We start from the raw sequence: 13147 nt of genomic DNA, 5'->3' as shown, positions 1-13147 counted from the left end.
CGAGGCACCACGGCAGCTGTTCATCAGTGTGACCATTCCGAGCGACCTGCTGGAGTCTATGTGCCGGGTACCAGGCTAGGACTTCCTCCCAGGGTGCACTTGAAGCTTTCTGAATTCCGGGACTGAGTCTTTAAGTCCTGTGTTTTCCACACTGACTTTTACAGTTCCCCAACACAGCCTGAGCTCTGAAAAACCGTCTGCCAGTTGCACACCCACATGCGTAGACAGACACGTCTCTATCTGGCCTTCTCCTTGGGTATTCGTCTGCAGTTACTACAGCATTTCAGCTCTAATTAACCCAAGCTTTCATTTCTCACGATCGTTATGCATCTACTTGGCACTCCCACACTTGTCTAAATACAAATGACAACAGAAAGAGGCCATGCTACTCTCTTCCCAATTTTAGAAAAATTGTTTCGTAGCTCCTTTTTAAAGTTCTAATTACCTAGCAATGACTTTTATGGCTTTCCAATTCAGTGCGAAGTACTCTAACACATGTATTTTTCCCCAGATGGCCTTTATTTTATCTGACACTAATCCAGTTTTGAATAAATTGAACAGCAGGGTAGAGGTAAAGGAGAAAATGTTGGGTCAGTCATTACTCTTGGAAATGCTTTGCAATGACAAAAGCAGACATGTAATGAACTAACCCAATTAGTCACCAACAAGTATGCCTCTCAACTCCTTCACTGGAAGAACTATGACCCATCCAAATCATTCTTCAAAGTTATTCCATAGGCTAAGAAAAACAGTCAAAGATTACCAGTCAAATGTTTAAGGATTATTAGAGGTTACGTAAGGTATAACTATTAAACCTGCAGTCTGTCCAACTTTTCTGGGAAATGTTTCAATTTAGAGAGAGACAACCTGGTTCATATAACCGTGAACTAGATTCCAGATGCGGCTGAAAACAGGCCAGAGCCTTTCCCTGGGAATTCGGAAGTGGGACCCCCACACCCCGCTCAGCAGCTGCTCTCTGGAACGGCAGGGATGGGTAACTCCTCCACCACAGGAAATGGAGCTCAGCAAGGTTAGTCAGCAGCACAAGATTAGAACGAAGTAACAAACTGGCAAAGACAAGAGACAGACAAGGACACCCCAGCGCTTTGCCCAATCTCCCTCAGATGGCACGGCCAATGAGGAGAAGACACTTCCACCCAACCCCCACCCCATCTGCATCACACTTTCGTGGCTCTTCCGTCTTTTCTCGCTTCCTCTATTTCCTGCCACACAGGCAGATCCCCCTAACCAAATCCTCACAGGTGTGATTCCATCTTGAGGGCTACCTCTCGAGGACCCAGACGAATACAAGTGGCTCTGAGAGTGGTCTGGGAGAACAAGTGCTAAGACAGGGATTTGGGACTCGTGCACACACCATTCTGCAGGCGACGAGGAGGCCGTCTAGAAGGACGGGCACGGAGACCACTGCCACAAGACCGTGGGGCACTTGTGACAGATTTCCGTTGTAAGTGACCGGGAAACTGTCCTGGTAGAGAGAAATGCCGTGATGGGCATAATAATGCAGGCCCCTGGGAGACACAGAAGAAAGAACACCTGCAAAAACAGCAGAGTTGGCTAGTTACTGCTCGTGTGCGCTGGTGGCCTGCATAAGGGTAATGCGGTACCGAAAGCTGTTAACAAGCAGTTAATAGCTAAGTGCGGGAACCTGCGAGCCTTCCTGGTGGGTGTAAACAGGTCCTCATTATGATCTGTAATGGGACTGCAGACCTAACCGGGACAGCTCTGGAGCTCAGAATGTTCGAATGCTCAAAGCGCTCCATTATTATGCAGGTCGAGGCTGTGTCTTTCAGGGATCCTAACAACTGGAACAGGGACTTCTGATGGATGCCCATGATGATGCGGAACCCAAACACCCCCCACCTCTGCCCACCAGGACCCTCCGGAAGTGGTCTGCATACCACTGTAGAGGCCTCCCCACCACCAGTAAGCAGGTGCCCTGCACTAGGGGCACACACCCCTCTCCAGATGTCAAGTGGGTAACCAATGCCGAGGGGTTCTGTGCTTCCATCCCTGCACCTCCGGACTCTGCAGGGCTAGGGGCCCGCGTTCCCAGAAGGGCTCATTCTTGGCAGGGGCATGGTCAGGGTCCCAGTGAACTGCACGTTCTGGCTCTGGACACTACTCTGGACTCTTTGGGCCAGGGCCCAGAAATTGAAGAGGAGTCCCCCATAAAGGCAGATGAAGTAGACTGCGACCAGGAGAAAGGGCTGTGTTTACACAAGGGGCAGAGAGGAGCATGCGTGAGGCCAGCTGACACCCATCTTGCCCACTTCTGGGATCCAGATAACTAATTACGTACCTTACTTAGTGCGCTAATTCATGTGAGTGCACGTGTGCCCGTATACGCTGCACCCGCGGATTTCCTGGAGTAGCTAACCCATTACTGTTAACTGACTTCTCACAGTGGGGGTTTGTTCTCTGCACCTCGTTTCAGGAAAGTTGCCCTACAGGGCAATTTTGTGTTTACTTCTACTGAGACCCTGGCACAGGACTGGGGTTCTCATTTCTCACTGACAGTTCAAGGTTTTTACTAACTTCTGGAGCCCCAGGCAGATGGCAAGCCATTTCTCTAGGTTGGTGAGCAGTTTTTCTATTCAATTTTTAAGGGATTTGACAACCCTCTGAGCATCCCAGCGTTCATTCAGAGGACTCGGTTCCAGCTCGCTGCTTCAGGCTGGCCCAAGACACATTTCCCCATCCCGGGCATCATCAGAACCTAGCCTGCAGCCCCTGTTCCAGTGTCCTTCACCCTCTCGATCCCCTCAGCTTCTAACACCCATGGACGGACTGCCAATGTGTTCTTTTCAGCATGGCAATGTTATTAAAAACACATAGATGGGGGGGCACGCCTGGGTGGCTCAGTTGGTTAAGTGTCTGCCTTCGGCTCAGGTCATGATCCCGGAGTCCCGGGATGGAGCCCCACAGCTCAGCAGGGAGCCTGCTTCTCCCTGGGCCCCTCCCCTGCTTGTTCTCTCACTCTCTCTCTCTCAAATATAAAATCTAAAAAAACAAAATACATACATTGCACACAAACTCAGGCTTTAGCAAGCACTTGTAGGAGTTCACAGCAACTCGAGTAGCTCATTCACTTCATATGTGTCACTTGTGAGGGCGCTCTAAAGAACCCCCAGCCTGAGCTCTGCCTCTCCCACCATCACTGTAACGCATCACGCTTCCCTGTTCCTCTAACCCGCCCCGGTGTGGTCCTCAAACTCTGAACAATACGCGGTGACACACATCAACTGGTGACGAGGTTTCGTGAAAAACTGAAAAGGACTGGTGACGGGCAGAGGATGACCTGGATCAAGTGGGTAAAAACGGGGAAGGCAACGTTGAATATAGAACATAAACGTACACCGTACTCCGATTTATGTATTACCTTAACAAATTAATGCCGAGTCCCTGTGTGTGCTAATTACACCCTCCCTGCCTGCCTGACAGCTTGTTGAGAGGCTCACATGAAAATGTGTGTGGGGCAAAAAAAAAAAAAAAGTAACATACTTATGGTATTACTTTAATTTTAACAAAAATATAACATTCATTCCTAAAATAAGATATGTAATATTTTCCCCAATTTTATTTACTGTACAATTAACCTACACCTGTTCACGATTTCCTATAGCATGAATAATTGCAATGTTTTTTCTAAGAAAGTCATAAAATCAATTCAACGAATGTTTAAAACAGTATGAAGTTCTCTGAATGTCCCTTTCCAAACCATTCCTGTCCACACCAGACCATCTGGGATGAGCAGTCATCTTAGGAATCCAAATAACTGGTGGATCTTTCCAGATCTCTTACAGTTACTGATTTTCAGGTTAATTTCATTGTATTCAGAAGACATGCTTTGTCTTAATTTGTCCAAATTTGTTGAGATTTGTCTTATGGCCTAAAAAAAGGTTTGTCTTGGTTCCACAGGTATGCCACACAGATGCATATTCGGCTGTGATGACTGATGATGATGTGATCTTCTATATTCTGAACTGATTCTTAGTAAACTTGTTCTAGGAATCGTGAGGAGGGCTGGAGCTGCCAACAATAATTGTTAGATCTGCCAATTTCTCCCTTGAGTTCTATCATTTTTTGTTTACGTATTTGGAAAGTCTGTTGTTGAGTCTATACACACATTTAAGATTATTAAGTCTTCTTCGTGAAATAACCCCAGTGTCATTATGTGATGTTCCATTTGCCCTTGGACATAATCACTGTTCCAAAGTCTACTTCAGTCATACCTTCTTTTGGTCAGTGTTTATGCAATATAACTTCTTCCCTTCAACTTTAACCTGTGTCTTTATATTTAAAGTAGGTTTAAAATAGCATGTAGTTCAGTCTTGCTTTTTATCCAATCTGACAATTTCTGACTTATAATTGGTGTGTTCAGATAATTTACATTCAATGTAATGGTGATACGGTAGAATTTAAACTTTCCATTTTGCCAGTGGTTTTCTATACATCCTATCTGCTCTTTGCATTCAATACATCCCATTTGGCCTCTTTGTTTTCTTATAATTATTTTGTATTATGCCATCTTATCTCTATAACTGGCTTTTATTCACTTTTGTTTTAACTTTTTATAAAGTGGTTTCCCTAGGTCTTAAAATATATGTTTAACGTATCACAGTCTACCTTCAACATAGTGTGAACACGGTAACTCTGGAAGAAGGTATTTGTTTTCTTCCTCCAACGCTGTGTCCTGTGGTTCATACATTTTACTTATGTTATAAATCCACAACACACTGTTATTTTTACTTTGAACAATTATTGTACAAAGCAATTAAAAATAAAAAATATATGCTGTCTATGTTCACCCTCATGTTTCACCAAATCAGGGTCTCGTCATTTCTTTGTGTAGATCCAAACTGCCATCTGGCACTTAGACTTCGTTTAACATCTCTTACAGTGCTGGTCTGGCAATAAGCTCCCCCAGCCTCTGATGGTCTGAAAACGTCTTTAAATGGCCCTTATTTAAAAAAAAATTTTTTTAAGTAGGCTCCACACTTACTGGGGCTTGAACTCACTACTCTGAGATCAAGACTCAGCCAGCCAGGCACCCCTTATTTTTTACAATATATTTTTTGCTGGGTATAGAAATTTGGATTGACAAGATTTGGGCTTTTTTTTTTTTTTTTTGTCTTTTAGTACTTTAAAGATGTTATTCCAGTATTACTCTTATCTTTGTTCCTCCATTTGTAATGTTTCTTCTGCCTATGGCTGCCTTCAAGACTTTCCTCTTTACGGGGCACCTGGGTGGCACAGCGGTTAAGTGTCTGCCTTTGGCTCAGGGCGTGATCCTGGCGTTATGGGATCAAGCCCCACGTCAGGCTCCTCTGCTATGAGCCTGCTTCTTCCTCTCCCACTCCCCCTGCTTGTGTTCCCTCTCTCTCTGGCTGTCTCTATCTCTGTCAAATAAATAAATAAAATCTTTAAAAAAAAAAAAAAGACTTTCCTCTTTACCTTTGGTATTTTGGCAGCTTGGTTCTTGTGTTTATAGAACTGGGGGAGTGGTTCCCATTTCTTTTTATCCTGAGTGGGGTTCTCTGAAATTCTTGGATCTGTATGTATTTCATTAATTATTTTTTTGCTTCCATTAATTCTGGATAATTCTCAGCAACTGTTTCTTCAAGTATTTCTTCTGGACAATACTTTCTTTTCCTTTTGGATTCCCAATTACATGTCTATTATACTACTGATATTGTTCCATAGTTCTTAGATGTTTTGTGCTACCCTCACAGCAGTATATATACACAGCCATATATTTACATACACATATGCATAAAGATATGCATCTATACATTATATATGTAAATATACATATATAAATATAAAAACATCTTTATCCATTCATCTATTGATGGACACTTGGGCTGCTTCCATATCTTGGCTATTGTAAATAATGCTGCAATAAACATAGGGGTGCACATACTTTTTCAAATTAGTATTTTTGTTTTCTTTGGGTAAACAATTCAACACCAAGAAAACAATCCGATTAAAAACAGGCACGTGAGAAGATGCTCAACATCACTCATCTCAGGGAAATGCAAATCAAAACCACAATGAGATCTTACCTCAGCATGGCTATTATCAAAAAGACAACAAATGACAAGTGTTGGCGAAGAGATGGGGAAAAAGGAACGCTGTGCACTCTTGGCGGGAATGCAAACTGGTGCAGCCACTGTGGAAACAGTATGGAGGTTCCTCAAAAAGTTAAAAACAGAAATACCACGTGATCCGATAATTTCATTTTATATTGTTGACTGAAGCTTCAATTAGCTGATTCTTTCCTCGGCTATGCCCAGTTTGCTAACAAACCCAACTCATGTTTTTGTTTCCAGTAGTTTCCACTTAACTCTTTTTAAAAATAGTTTTCGTCTCTGTTGATATTTTCTACAAGTCCATGTATATTCTCCACCTTTTCTCCTACATACTTTAATACATTAATCACAGTTATTTTAGAGTCTGATAGTTCTCACTTCTGGGTTTTCTCTGAGCCTGTTCCTGTTAATAGGGTTATCTCCTGACAATGGGTTGTTTTTCTTGCCTTTTGTGGAATAATTTTTTTGCTCAATGCTGGACATCATTTGTAGAACACTAGCAACTTAGGCAAACAGTATTTCCGCCTGGAAATGAGCTTGCGTGGTCTTCCAGCATGCTATTGCTACAGAGGATTTGAATCAACCTGTTACCTAATGTAGCAGAGCATCAAAATCTCCCAGAGATGGGGTGCTGCCTACCTTGTACCTGGTGGTTGAAATGCCATATTTTTCTTAGTGTTCCTGCTCCACCCGGCAGCCCCTTCACACCTGTGTCATAAAGGAGTCCCTCTCCACACACTCACCTTCCAGCAGAGGACTGCTGTTGCTTTGCTTCTAGATGTGAGGGTCATGGTAGGGGCAGGGAAAGTTCTTGGTTCTCCTGGTCCAGCCTATATCTCAGGAAGGGCCTATGGACCTGGACCTCAGAGCAGGCCTCTTCAGCGTCTGTGCCTTTCTTTCCCATGGCAGCTAACCTCTGCTTTGTATCTGTCCCTGTCTTGGCCATTAGAGTTTTCTGCTCCTCATGCAACATAAGCAGAACTCTGTTTTCTATTAGTGAAAGATTGTGGGGCGAAGAGGTTGTCCTGCTTTTGCTACTACGCTTGGTCCCAGAAGCAGATCATTGCTGGTTACAAAGGGCGGACAAAAGGGTTTCCTAGCCTTCCTCCAGAAGCAGTAATATTTACCTGGGTCCTGGGGGCTAGAGGATCTGTTGCCCTCCCAACAACTTCTGCGTCAAAGGAGGGAAGGGGCAGGATGACAGACCTTACATCCTGCCAGTCCCCCAGTACGATCATTTCCCACACGGCTGCACCACCAATGGGGTCTTGTCTAGTCTCCAGGCTTGCCACTCATCTTTCTTACAAGCATTTGGTACAGGCCTACAGAAAAGAGCTTGTGAGTGTGAACCCCCACTGGTATCTGGGCTCCTGGTTATTCTAAACGATGTGTTAACTCACATTCAACCTTTAAGAACTTATTTTAGTCACTTCAGTGGTGGTCACCTGTTCCTCCCATGCTCTGAAGAACACAAAATAGCTTAAGTGCCCTGCTCTCTTCAGGAGGGCTTGTTACTTTTTACAATTCAAGAAAAGTTATTACTTTATAGATCAATGGCTTCTTCTCTTTCTTACTGATGGGAGCAATGCTCATTTGCAACTTTTTACATCTTAACCGGAAGAGAAATTCTCTGCCATCATGGTAAGAACAAGATGAACATATCAGCTTCCTCTTTTGTTAAGACTTAAACTATATTAACTAAGACTAACTATATTAACTATATTAAGACTAACTATATTAACGAAGGGAAAAGAAAGCAAACTGATATTCTTGAGGATTGAACATTTGAATGTACTCTAAGTACCTGCATGCACAGACCCCAGAGTGAGCAAACTAGTTTGGAAAAGAAAGGAATAACACTTAGTATGGATAATTAGTACGGATAATACATCGCTTTCGTGCATGGACTATACTGCAATGGGCAGTATGAATTAAACTGAACTCCCCAACTGTGATCATTCCCCAGCATATACTGCAATTGTAAGAAGGGCAGACTGGATGCAGAGTAACTTATATTAACTGCATTAAATCTTTATGACATATTTTTAAACTACATTACTGATAGAGAAAATTGAGTGTACAAAATCGAATGAATAGATTTGGGGATGGGTTTCTTTCTCCACTCTGCAGCATAAAGACCATCCTGTGAGTTCTGAGAGTATGCACAGCCTGCAGAACCTGACAGTGTTAATGATTCTGCCTTTTCTATTCTTGATGCGCTGGTAACCTTTGCTCTGATTGCCACGTGCCAGGCAGAGTGCCGTGCAAGGCAGGACTAAATCATGCGATACGTACTATATTACACACACGGAACTAAACGTGTGCACACGTGTTGACTTCTACGTGCGAGTTTTATACTCAAGAGTGACCCAAGCAGAAGTGGCCCTGGCCCCACACTCATACGGAACTGAGTGACACAGGGCTGACAAGCCCTTGCTCTGACTTCCCACCATACTTCCCAGCAGGTCCTTTTTATTTTGAAGGGCAAGGGCCATGTCTGCATACCCCAGTCTCGTGGAACACTGCCTGCCTACGGACATTGCCCAGGAGATATTCGCCACTGATATTACATTCCCACAGCCAAAGGAAGAGCCTAGGATTCCTCAACTCCCAACCAGTTACATTATCTTCTAGAGCTGCACTGCCTCGCCTCCTCTTTTAGCTAAGCTTTAGATCACAGCTGGGAAGGGTGGGGGGAAACTGGGTGAGATTTAATCAACAGCGTTTCACTGGGATAAATGACTTCATTTTGCTCTTCAGAACAAGGTCTGTATGTTTCCACATGATGAGACACAGAAAGGTACAGTGAAATAACGCTGGATTAGGAACAGGGGGACCTGGCTTGTAGTCCCAGTTCTGTCACTAACACCACATGATCCTGTGCAAGTTTCATAATCAAGGTGGGCCTCAGTTTCCTCTTAAGAAAAACAGATTTGCTCCCTCCATTCCCTCCAGCTCTGATATGCTTTGTTTTGTCCTTTCACAGTTAGATATTCCACTGCCTTTCAGACACTACCATATTGGAGTCATAGGCTCTCCAAACACTTGGTGCATTTTTATTATTCTTTAGCCAGTACCAATACAAAGAGTAGACAAAAATAAGACACAATCCATTTATAGGTGCCTGGGTGGTTCACTCGGTTAAGCATCTGCCTTCGGCTCAGGTCATGATCCCAGGGTCCTAGGATCAAGTCCCGCATTGGGCTCCCTGCTCAGCAGGGAGTTCTGCTTCTCCCTCTCCCCCTGCTCATTCTCTCTCTCTCTCTCACAAAAATAAATAAAATCTTTTTTAAAAAAGACATAATCCCTTTACTCAAGGAATTAATTGTTTAGTGAGACACAGACATATAAATTAAGTTACAACCCAGTGTGACAAGTACTACATTGTAGGTATTTCTCATACCTGGGAAATTAAATTTAATTTAATTTAATTAGAAAGACTCAGTGGTGGGTGGGGGAGGGGGACATGGCATCACAGACCCTGCAGCACCATACCTGGCACATGGGAGCTGCTAACTCATTAAGCAGAGCAGATGGGAGAATGGAGGTCCTTATTCAAGGTTTACGGGAAGCATTCCATTACTTTTAAAAACTGCTAAGCAGCCTCAATAACTAAGCAAGTATCCCAGGGAAAAACAGCAGATTCATGTCTGCAGAATAATGTGATATACCTGAAATCTGTCAAGTACCTATTTTTGGAGGGCATTCTGAGATAAGAAGTGATCATTTGCCTTTTGTGGGCTACAAAAAAGCACCGAAAGACACTTCAGGTGGAAGCTGATATGTGGGTCTAACTGAAAAGGCAGAGATTAGATGTCTAGGTTGAGATTTCTCCCCACCCAGGTTTTCCCTATTGGCTCCTGTCTTGCAGTTTCTCTGCTGAGGGGAGAAACCTCAAAGCCAGTATAAGTGACAAAAAGCAATCTGTCATAAGTGAGAATATAGAGAAGCAGAGTGGGGATCTTGGCAAAGAACGATCACTAAGAACAATCCTTGGGCCTCTTTCCTCCACTCTTCTCTCCTGGGTATCATAGGGGAGGGTGATGAGTGCTCAAAAAAAAAAAAAAAAAAAAAAAAAAAAAAAAAAAAAAAAAAGCTTCTGTTCTGAAACCTTCCACCATTTATTTCTACTTATCTGAACTTACCTAAATTGATTCTTATGCTTCTTTAGTCTGGATTGTTTATTTAAATAAATTACTAAGTTCTTATTAGATGTGAAATGTTTTAAAAATATATTCATATTCTGTTTCCAAGTCCCTTTATAAGGCCCTGCTGTCCATATAACCAGATACTCGTGCTATCTGACACTACAGAATATATTTTATATTTGAGCATACATCTGTTTTCTGTTTCTTTGTTGTGCATTCAAATTCATCCTGATGCATATTACTACTCTAGGAACCTTGAAGATGCTTTGGGAGGAAATATTTTCCTTCCCTGTTTTGACCAGCCAGACAAAACCAGCTATTTAATAAAATAAACTTTTTTAGATAAATGGAATCTGGGAGATTTAGACCAACTTCTTCATTTTATAGTCAGAGATCAAGACAAAGAGATCACAAATCACCCCCATTATGGAGATTTGCCAAGGACCGACGAGGCATCAGAAGCTCAATCTCTGGGGTGCCTGAGTGGCTCAGTCGTTAAGCCTCTGCCTTCGGCTCAGGGCATGATCCTGGCGTTCTGGGATCGAGCCCCGCATCAGGCTCCTCCGCTGGGAGCCTAGTTCTTCCTCTCCCACTCCCCCTGTTTGTGTTCCCTCTCTCGCTGGCTGTCTTTCTCTCTCTGTCAAATAAATAAAATCTTCAAAAAAAAAAAAAAAAGAAAGAAACATTAAAAAAAAAAGCAGCTCAGTCTCTGACTTGGCTGGTGCTCTGCCCACCACATTCCCATTTGTAAATGTTCCCCCATAAGCCACATTTGTAAATACGCCAACAAGCCAAGGCTACTTCATTTCTGTGTTTTGTCATTATATAAAGGCAGCCAAGGCGGCACAAACTCTCTGCCTTGGTATCCAAGTAAGCCTTGACTTCTCCTACCATGCTTCTAATTCCCGCTCCTTCCCGCTACCCTCCCAACACCAAAACCAGGCACCTGCCCATCTGCCATGAGTGGTCAACTCCAACCAGGAATGGAAGAAGCTGATCTACATTTCCAAAGTTCCGTTTATAGAAGATATCTTATTATTGTACTAAATAGGTGGTTTTGTCTGGTCCCCCAACTCCCAACGCTGTCTTGTTGCTGTATGCATAAGCGTTAGGTTTCTTAATCTTACTCTGTTTTGTATTTTTTGATACACATGAGTTTTTATAAGTGGCTGGCTTTTGGTTAACCATTCTTGAAAGCCAGGTATTCGTGTCCTATCCTACTTCCCACGCCAGGGAAGCATTCCGCGTACATCTCTGCTGAGCATGATTCAGTATGACACCTGGTTACTCAAATCCCACTTGACATCGGCCAGAAAGTTGTGTGCCGAAGACTAGGAGTATATACCCAGTTTCTAAGATGAATCAGAGAAATGCTGTTGTGTGTGGGTACGGTAAGGAAAACTGCAGTTTAACATAATCTTTAGGACAAGAGAAAGGGACCATCTCCTTTTCCTTGACTTGGTTATAGGTAACTTACTGTTCTTCTTTAGGCCCTAGCAATACTAAGTAAATCTCTCAATCAAAATGAGACATTTGTTAAGAACTAGGTTGTGTGTGTGTGTGTGTGTGTGTGTTGTTATTAACTGTTTATAGGAAATCATTTCAAAAGCTATATAATTTGAACAGGAAGACTAAAGAAAGAGAAACAAGTCTAGGTGAGGAGTATAACAGAACACCTTGTCTAGGCTTCTCCTTAAGCTTCAAATCCCCAGAAATGACAAAAAAAGATCTACACTTAAAATATATGCAATAACATGAGAGAGCTATAAATGATAGATACTCTCCAAAAGTTAAAAAGCAGAAGGGTCAGATTAAAGGACATAATAAGCCAAACAGGATAGACAGAATGTGGCCATCGTGTATGTGGCTGGAGAACCATAATGTGGCCATCAGCACGTGTGGCTGGAAGAGCTACACAATTCACATCAGAAAAATACAAATAGCAACCAACCCAGAGAGAAGAAGATGCCCCATCTCCCTAGCAATCAGAAGAGTGGAACCACGAGAAATACTATTTTTCTCCCTTACCATATTGGGAAAATTTAAGTGTGTCTATCAAGTCTTAGAAAGGTAAATAGTAGTTAGTTGATGGATGTGTAAATAATGGCAAATAGTCTTTCCAAAGGATTATATTTAATAAAACTAAGAATATCATATCCTTGACCTACCATTTCTGCCTCTTATTCTTCTCAGAGAAACACTTCACTTCTGCACAAGGATTCACGTACAATAATGTTCACTGCATCACTGCTGGAGTGAAAAACTGGAAATGACTACTAGAAGGAAAGGCAGCTGTCAAAAGCAACAAGGTAAATATGTATGCAGTGATCTCTAAAATACGGTGATGAATGAAAAAAGCAAGGTTCACAATAACAGTACAGCATTTGTGTAAAAGTGACTACATATTTCCCTTATTTGCGTGTATACAGATAAGGCTACCAAAGGTCTACAAGAAAACTTCCCAAGTTCGTAACAGCGATTACCTCTACGGGGATGGATGGACGTGAGAGTCAAAGAGCACTTTAATCTCAAATGCGTTCCCAGTTTTCAAAAAAAAAGAATATATTCAGGCATTACATGTGTAATTATTGTTTTAACTTAGTGCAAACAACTAAAAACTACTTGATGTATCAATAACAAACTATTACAGAAAAAAACTGTAATAAACTCAGCAGTGGGCAGGAAATGGCTTTTAAAAATTCTTTAATGAAATAAAAAGCACTAATAGTGGCCTTATGAATAATTTCAATGAATGTTTATGGGTGAACCCATCTACTAATATAATAGCTAAGACTTACATAATGTGCCAGGCATCATTATGTGTTTTAAATATACTAACTCATTTAATTCTTACAAACTGAGGTAGAAACTATTTATTAACACTTC

At 42.3% G+C, this 13147-nt stretch overlaps 1 protein-coding gene across 3 annotated transcripts in view; it reads right to left on the bottom strand.

Annotated features, from left to right (window-relative positions):
• The window catches only part of WASF3 (WASP family member 3), a 122805-nt gene that overhangs the window by 44070 nt on the left and 65588 nt on the right, over positions 1-13147 (bottom strand). The gene's annotated exons all lie outside the window — the stretch shown is intronic.

This window comes from Ursus maritimus, unplaced genomic scaffold (assembly GCF_017311325.1).
Source record: "Ursus maritimus isolate PB19 unplaced genomic scaffold, ASM1731132v1 scaffold_10, whole genome shotgun sequence".
Taxonomy (NCBI): domain Eukaryota; kingdom Metazoa; phylum Chordata; class Mammalia; order Carnivora; family Ursidae; genus Ursus; species Ursus maritimus.
This window is presented reverse-complemented; position numbering and strand designations above follow the sequence as displayed.